Source organism: Pinus tabuliformis, chromosome 9 (genome assembly GCF_031772625.1).
Source record: "Pinus tabuliformis cultivar Carrire ecotype Pingquan chromosome 9, CPIR1, whole genome shotgun sequence".
NCBI classification, from domain to species: domain Eukaryota; kingdom Viridiplantae; phylum Streptophyta; class Pinopsida; order Pinales; family Pinaceae; genus Pinus; species Pinus tabuliformis.
The window spans coordinates 1,864,080,653-1,864,086,867 of NC_142307.1; the positions used below are offsets into that span (position 1 = coordinate 1,864,080,653).

Consider the following 6,215-nt stretch of genomic DNA (forward strand, 5'->3'; position numbering starts at 1 on the left):
TCGTTGGCGATGATCTCCACTCTGCCATTCCGCCATACTCCCACACACGAGTACGTCGTCCCCAGATCGATACCGATCTCCGGCCCCTCGCCATTTCCATTCATCTGCTCAGATTGAGCATGGCTCACACAGGCAATTGACAATTGAAAGATAATATGAGAAGTGATCCTACGGATTTTCGAAATATCCATACAGTCCCTCCCATATTTCATTTCAAATTTTGAAATCTCCCGCTGGCTGAGTTTGAAATATGCTGGGAAGGAGTGCTACGATGGATGTCGGGTCGGGCTGTACTATATCTGCATTAATTACATTGAACACTGGAGCTTGCCAGAGGTAGAGTAATGGAGTTGCCGGAATGTCCATGGATATGTATGGCTTTCATGGCTCATGGTAGCCATAACGTACTATCAACCAATAAATCTTATTCATTAATGACCCAATAGCATGAGATTTATTGGTTGCCATTCCATCATGTTACTGTACCTCCTTGACAATAATATTCATATAAAATTTGATGCAATGAACATCGTGCTATCTCGTTTTAATTTTAAATATTTTCATCATCGTAGCTTTACTTTTCGAATCCAAAGTTAAATGGAGTACCATTTTATAAATGCATATTATATTAGTGTTTATTATCACCACCTGCAACAAAAAATTTCAGTGTTGTAGAGGCGTGCAATAAAAGTATATTAGTGTTTATAAAGTATGTTAAAATATTTTAAACTTGATTGCAGCTGCGTAGACCATGAGTTGCTTTGCAACACTTTATTCTATAAAAATGCAAGTTAAAGCTATGGGTGACATTTGTTTTGATCACCAATGATTCGTGAGATCTGACAATGTAGGTAAACAATTAAACAATGTTTTTAAAATTTTAAAGGAAGCACTTTGAAAGTCAAAATGTTAATGTTCATGTGGATGAATGTATGCAATGTTATTAGTCTTCGTAATGTATGGAATGTTATTAGTTTTCAGTGTCAAACCCCTCTCACTTAAGTGAGAGATTTCAAGATGTTAATTTATATTCATTAGAAGACTTTTCTAATGATGTAAAAATTGTGTTATTTTGAGTTGTATCGTAATTAACCATTATGATTTGAGAAGATGTCTGGTCAACTTTTGTTACTCATACAAAATGGGTTAGCCACATGTGGACTATGAAGAAGACTTTAGAGTGGTCAAAGTTGTAACTTTAGTTGAGAGTTGGAGGAGTCAAACCTAACTTCAAGTTGGCTATTAGTCTATGTTAAAATCGAGCCACTAGGAGGAGAAGGGTTCCATTATTTTCGATTGTATTTTGTTCCATAGTAGGGTAGAGGAACTGGGAGTGCGAGTGAGAGAGTATAACAAAGGGATTTAGTGCTTTATAGTAGCCTAACCGACCACAGGTCTTAGGTAACTCCATCGAGAGTGCCTTCTCCTTTGTACCTATATTATTTCCATTCGAGAAAAAAGAGAGCAGAGCAACCTCACCTCTCGGCTAGGTTTCCTCCTATAAGGGTTTCCTAGAGAAAATCTTGTGTTCATTGAAGATGGTGTTATCATATTTATTTTTCTTTATTTTCCACGTTTTAACTATTTCCTGCATACCCAAAAAATATATAATTAACAAATCTGGAATCTATAGCAATTTAACCTTCTTAGTGTATATTTCAATTTATTTTTTTATATTTATTGTGATGAACAATCTAATGGAATGTCCATGGTAGTTTACATATCATATTGGTATCAAAGTAGGTTTCTTTTAGGACTATCGTGGGAAGTTGTATGGGATCCAAGAAGTAGCGTAAGAAGAAAGTCACAAACAAATTTTTTTTTAAGGATTTAAATATTATTACTATTTATAGTATTATAGACAATTATTCTAGCTTGAAAATTCATACATATAGAATGTAGGCAAATATTGATAAATTTTTGGCGAATATTATCCATTTAATCATATAGATGTAAAAAATTGACAATTTTTTAACAGAATGGGCAACTAATTTTTTCAGAAAATGTAATTTTCCCTAGTCACAAAACCTTGCAATGGTTGACGAGTCTATTCATAACATTCTTGATCTAACATAAGAGAGATTCACGAGGCTAGAAGCACATGTCACCAAAATCAACCACAATATGAAACTCTTTAGGGTGGCTTTAGCAAACAAGCTTGGAATGATAGAAGATGGAGATTCTAACTCATAGGAAAAATCAAAGGGGCAATTAGGGGATCACAAAGACCTAGAAAAGGAGTCAAGGAAAGAAATTGAGAAAGAGAAATTGTATTTGAGTGTTTTTACCCATTCACAGTTCATGTTCAAGATGAAAGCAAAGGTTAACATAAAGTCATACCAAGTGAGATCGATGCCTTAATAATAATAACTAATTGCAACAATTAGAAGTATATTTTAGCATTCAACACATAAATGGGGAGTAGAAAATATCATTTGCTAGATTGAAGTTAGAGGGTCATGCCCTAACTTAGTGATAAAGACATATAGAGACACTTAGGTTGGAGGGTCTATATCATCCCTTGCCTCTACCCACTCATCCTTTCAAAATCATTTCCATGAATGTTGTGGGAGGTTTACCAACAACCAAGAAGGGGCATGACTACTTGTTTTTAGTACAAGTTGATTGGTTCAGCAAGATAGCCATTCTCATGCCCAATCAAAATACCATTAAAGGGCACAAAGCAACAAATTTATTCTTTGAATAGGTCTGGGTGCACTTTAGAATACCAAGGAGAAGAATTTTAGACAAGGCCACCATATTTCTTAGTGCATTTTCGACTATGTTGTGGAAGAATATGGACACAAAATTAAAGGGGTCAAAAACATTCCACATAGACATATGGGAAAACATAAGTAGTCAACAATACTTTGTTGCATCTTTTGAGGGGCTACAATCAGAAGATTTCAAAGACATTGGATGAAATTTTGGTCTATATATAACATTCTTATAATAGAGAAATTTAGAATTATATTAGTAAGTCCCCATTTGATACTTGTTTCGGATATTCTCCACCTTCACCTTTGGATGTTGTATATGGAAAACAAGGAGGAGTGAGGGAGGATATCACTAGGGATGCATTAAAAGAAGAAAATTCAATTGAAAAGATTAGGTAGATCTATGTGCAAGTATATGAGATGTTGAAGAAGTCACAAGAAAAGCCACAAGGGCATACATGATCAACACATAATAGATAAGCCACTTAGAGTGGGAGATAGAGTACAATTATAGTTGAACAAGGAAATGGTACACATTTCTAGTGAGAAGATTAATGATTAGAGATATGGTCCTTTAGATATATTGGAAAAGGTGAGAGATAATTCCTACATACTAATTTTACCTGCATATATTCCCATTTACTTTATGGTGAATGTGGAAAATCTCAAACTCTATGAGCTTTCCATGCTAGATCAAGAGGAGGTGCAAGTTCTACCTTCCATAGAGGATTTAGCACTAGATGCTCAAGTAGAGTTGGTAGAGGACATCATTTTGTAGAATAGCTATAGAACTAAAAGACAAGGGCAACATGACCTTTCATATATTAGGTTGAAAGGACAACTTTTAGGAAAAACAAAATAGTACTCCAAGGAGAAGGTAGGGGGAAATTTCCTTGCCTCATTCAATAAAGGATTTTGGGGACCAAAATCTCCCAGATTGGAGAGGTATGATCTCACTTGGATCATTATGTTATTTTTCATCTATCTTGATGTTTTTAGAGTGGAAAACATGGAGGAATTAGCTTGTAGGCCTATTTTTACTAACGGGTCGTAGTTTGGAGAGTTGAGGTTTGAAACCTTTTGAGGCCGTTTGACGTTTTTTGGGGATAAAACTCCCCTTTTTTAGCATTGGACCATGAGATGCTATTATACACTTAGATACCTTTCCAACAATGAAACAATTGTGTCAATTAGAGTTCATGTAATAGTTATGCTTCCCAGAAATTGACTTATCATGATAGACCATCATGATTCAAGAGGATGCCACCTTAGCCCCCATTACTCATGCAAAAAGGGCTATCCATGTATGGACTATGAACAAGACTCTAGAAGGTTCAAAGTTGTAACTCTAATTGATAGTTGAAGGAGTAAAACCTTATCCCTAGCTGGTTATTAGGCTATGTTAAAATCAAGCCACTAGGAGGAGAATGGGTTACATTTTATTTGATTGTATCTTATTTGATAGTAGAGTAGAGATATTGGAAGTGGGAGCGAAAGAGCATAACAAAGGGTTTAGTGTTCTCTAGTATCCTAATAGGCTACAAGTCTCCGGTAACTCCATAGAGATTTCCTTCCCCTTTGTATGTGCATTATTTCCACTCTAGATAAAAAGAGCACAAAAAAACCTCACCTTCTAGCTGGGTTTTCTATTGCAAGGGCTTCCCAGAGAAAATAGTTTGTGTTCATTGTGAATGACATGTGATGTATGATTGTATTTTTTGTTCTATATTTTCTGCGATTGATCTATTTCATGCACAAGCAAAAAAATCAAGAATTTGGCCTTCACAAAATAGATTAATTGATTTTATTAGATCTATTGTGACAAATTGTCTAGTAGAATATCTATGGCACTTTACAAATCAATAACTATGTGTGCTTTTAACCATCTTGGAAAAAACATATTTCTATTTGAGATACGCACAAAGAGAATTGCAACATACTTTAAAGGTGATGTTATAAGATTATATGGGCTTTGCCACAATAAATTCTTAGGCAAAGGCATTGCTTTCCATGCAAACTTCGTGAACACAATGGCTAAGCACAATGGTTAAATGACTATAATTGTGAATAAAAAATATTAGTATTGCTTAATTTATTTAACATTTCTCTTCTAACATGAAGATATGTATTGTATATATACAAATTGTGTCATCTGGAAATCCTCGAAAAAGCAATATACAAATTGTGTACCTGTTAGCATGAAGCAGAGCAGCAGGTCCCAGGAACCGTTCAGGGTTCCACCAAAAACTGGGGCAGGAAGTAGTACAACAAGCACAGAGAATACACTCGTACATCCCATCCAGCGTAGCCCTGTCGTCCTTGCTCTGCAAGAAGTCCTTGCCATCGGGCGGGGGAGTCTTCCTCTTCAGCCACGGTTCAACGACCTTATACTGATTGTAGAAATTGGTCATATAACCCACCAGATCCTTCACTACCCACATGTGGGGCAACGGGGTAATAGTGGAAGCTTTATTAGAGGCAGTATTGATCTTCGTAAGGCAGTCTAACCTGTTAACCCCATCGATGTTCATGGAACACGAACCGCAAATTCCTTCTCTGCAGGAGCGTCTGAAGGCAAGCGTGGGATCGATTTTGTTCTTGATTTTGGTCAATGCGTCCAGCACCATGGGGCCGCTCTCGTTTGTGTGTATCTCGTAATCTTGGAGGCGGGGCTTTTCTGAGCGGTCTGGATTCCATTTGTAGATGGAGAACGTCTTTGTTTTCTTAGGCTTAGGCTCAGTAAAAAGATGGCGGGGTTTAACCCTGTAGGCTGCGCTTCTTATGGGTTTGACAGCCTTTTTGGAGACTGAAAGTGCGGCCATTGTTCTGGTTGTTGTGTTTTTATTCACAAACTGTATCAGTGGCTCCAAGATGAAATAGGTGATTTCATGTCTACCTCTGTTTCAAAATCGACATGGACGTTTCTTACTCTCTACGTGCATTATGTATGCAAGTAAATAGATCGACGTGCCATCTCGAAGTAAGGTCTTGCCTTCAACAATGCCAGTTTAGCATTCTTCACTTTGAACTATGGACTTTACTTTGTTTCTCTTTTATGTATAAAATGGTTTTTCTTCCATGGGTTTCTCCACTTTTAATTGGCCAGTTTTAATTGCAAGATGTGTTGTGGTATGCCCAACCTACAATATTGATGGTTTAAATGATCAATGTGTTGGTACATAGATACAATGAATGTAAAGAACTTAATATCATACATTCGTAAGATAGTAATAAATTATATTTAAAATTTTATTTTTATTTATAAAATTTCTATGTTATAAATTATAATATTTATTTTAAAAAATTAAGTAGATATAACAAATGATAAGTAATTTCATTAAAAATATAACTGAGATAATATAACTGAGATATTACAAATATCATTTTAAATTAAATTAAATTTTAGAATGAGACGCATGACATAAATATTATATATATAAATGTTATGAGCATTTATAAATTAATTATATATATATATATATATATATATATATAATT

At 35.2% G+C, this 6,215-nt stretch overlaps 1 pseudogene; it reads right to left on the bottom strand.

The window, feature by feature from the left end:
• Window positions 1-208: 208 nt before the first annotated feature.
• LOC149156327 (succinate dehydrogenase [ubiquinone] iron-sulfur subunit 2, mitochondrial pseudogene) lies at window positions 209-5,539 on the bottom strand (annotated as a pseudogene).
• Between the last annotated feature and the right edge of the window lie 676 nt (window positions 5,540-6,215).